The sequence below is a fragment of the Bufo gargarizans genome, chromosome 3, assembly GCF_014858855.1.
Source record: "Bufo gargarizans isolate SCDJY-AF-19 chromosome 3, ASM1485885v1, whole genome shotgun sequence".
Taxonomy (NCBI): Eukaryota; Metazoa; Chordata; class Amphibia; order Anura; family Bufonidae; genus Bufo; species Bufo gargarizans.
Window position 1 is genome coordinate 29087389 of NC_058082.1, and position 2887 is coordinate 29090275.

The following is a 2887-nucleotide window of genomic DNA, read 5'->3' on the forward strand; positions in this document are numbered from 1 at the left end:
ACCTCCTTTACAATCATTGTTTTGGACCACACAATTTGGTTTATATATGGTACAATTGAATACTGTAGAGTGGCGGCAGTATTTTGTGCTGTACTGTGGTATTGCTGCCCCCCCCCCCACATCTACTGTCCTTACATACTTGTGTTGCCTCACCTTCTATCAATATGGACCCACCTACATCATGGGGCCTCTCTTAGGCTTTTTATAGGGCCACTTTAAGCTTAGAGTCCTCCCCAGGTGACCACTAAGCATGTTGCCTTAAAGGGAGTCTGTCACCACATTTTAGCATGTTAGACCGTTAAAATAGGGTTATGTGATCCAGCCAGAACATAAAAACGGTACCTTTGTGGTAGAAAACAGACTTTTCAATTTGCAGAAAACTAACTTATAAGATTATTTTCGGAGCCCTCTCAAGTGCCCAGGGCGGTCTCTCAATCCTCGGAGCCCCTGGCTGGCACCTCCTAAACGGCTGATAACTCCGCCCTCCGTGCGCCTCTGCCCGCCCGTTTACTCCCCTCCCCTGTCCATTTCCACTGCGGCTGTGCGGTACAAATCGCAGCGGGCGCATGCGCAATAGGTATTGCGATGCCCTGCCAGGAGCGGGCATCGCATTGCGCATGCGCCCGCTACGATTTGTACCGCACAGCCGCAGTGGAAAGGGACAGGGGAGGGGAGTAAATGGGCGGGCAGAGGCGCACGGAGGGCGGAGTTATCAGCCGTTTAGGAGGTGCCTGCCTGGGGCTCCGAGGATTGAGAGACCGCCCTGGGCACTTGAGAGGGCTCAGAAGATAATCTTATAAGTTTGTTTTCTGCAAATTGAAAAGTCCGTTTTCTACCACAAAGGTACCGTTTTTATGTTCTGGCTGGATCACATAACCCTATTTTAACGGTCTAACATGCTAAAATGTGGTGACAGACTCCCTTTAAGGCAACATGCTTAGTGGTCACCTGGGGAATTTTTAAGTGAAAAATTTGCAACCACCAAGCTTGATGCCTCCACGAGAGATCAGTGAAAGGCTTTGTGCCGAGTTATCTCTGTGTCCGCTTGATTCCTTCTGGAGTAGGGGTCATGAACACCACTCACTGACCACAACAATTCTGGGTAAGGATCGACATCCCTTTCATATATTCTTCCTTTTCAGAATGGACTTTTATTATAGACAATCTTACACTTTCAACTTGAAAATATAGAGTAAGTGGAATCAGTATTGATTCTAGGAATTTTCCTGAAACATAAAAATCATATGGTGCGGAGTTACTGTTTAATTTGTTAAAAACATCAAAACAAGTCCACCAGTACAGCGATGTGATCATCAGCCGTCTCCGGTACCCTCCTCCTACCTTCCCTACAGCTACAGACTGCAGCTCAGAATGACTCATGGATTATTCATCACACACATTCATATAGAGGATTAAGGGACATGGTCAGGTCTCGAAACATGTCATTGCTCAGTTCAACACAAGAAACGACAAGCCGCTGATTAGATTTCACAAGCACCCCCTTTATTGGGGCTCATTTCATCAATTAGTTAATGAGCAGCAGTTTCCTGATAATCTTATCATTTGTGATCTTTCAATCCTTTCTGCAATGGAAATTAGCTCTCAGTGCACTAACTTCCCTTTGAGCTTGTGGTGGCGGTTGTGCTGATAGTGTACACTTCAGTCAATCTGACCAAGCAGAGCTGCAGTGTAAATCATGTGGGGAGATGTAATGAAACAAGGTGTACGTTTCAAGCTACTCAGCAGGGCGGCGACACTCTCTTTTTTAAGCATGCCCTTTGGACTCTTTCATTCACTCGGCCTGATTGGCTGAAGATTACCGCGTGGTTATGGACAGAGCACTTGTGTTCTCTGTGTAGCGGCCAGGTTTGGGGTCACACCAGTGCTACGCTGGGTCCCCCGGACACCGTCAAGGTATCACCACGTGTTGCTGCTCTACGGAAGAGTTGGTGAGGCGGGTGCATCGCAATAGGAAATAAGTTGAGAGAGTCAGGGTCGGCAGTTAATCAGGGTACTTCTTTACTGGAGGAATTCAGGTGCAAAACAATACAGGTGAGGCATAAAGCTGGCTTCTCCAGTCTCCTCCCTGGCAGAAGAAGGTTTCATGATGAGAAAAGGCCTGAGCTAACTGTCCCTCTCTCTCTCAGAAGGATGGTACCCTGGCAAAAGGCTGGTGGCCTAGGGTCTGAGGGTCAATCGTCCAGCAGGCTCCCTGGTCAAAGGGCTGGTAACCCAGGGTCTGTGGCTCAGTATCCCAATTTCAGCATCTTCTTCTGGTTAGTAATGCAGTCTGGCAGAGCACTGATCCCTATCTGCAGGCAACTAGAGGCTCTGGCTGTTTTCCTTATATGCAGTTTATATTTGAAATAGAACCTTCTAGTGGGAGGAGTGAAGCGGAGAAGCACAGCCTAAACAGAATCATTATTACAATTTCTGTCTATCATAGACTTGTATAGAGCTTCAATGCAAGTCTATGTGAATAAGCCATTTTTCCAGACTTAAACAAGTCTTCAGACAGAAAAAAACAGAGCAAAACAAGAAAGTCTGAAGGTCACTGGGTCTGTTTTACCCTTTAAAACTTTGCATAGGTAGAAAGTCATAAGGTCTCTCAGTACTAGTGAATCGGGCCAAGTGCGATACCAAGCACAGTGCTGTGTTTGGTAAGCTGCAAGAAGGCCGCGGCAGTGCCTTCTCAAACAGCTGATCGGCACGGGTCCCGGGTGTTGGACCCCCACCGATCAGATACTGATGACCTATCCTAAGTATAGGTCATCAGTATCAAAATCTCAGAAAACCACTTAAACTTTTCAGTTATAGTGTAATAACAGTGCAGACGAACAGGATATATTACAATATAGTGCTCCAGGGCACTACTTATGTCACAGGC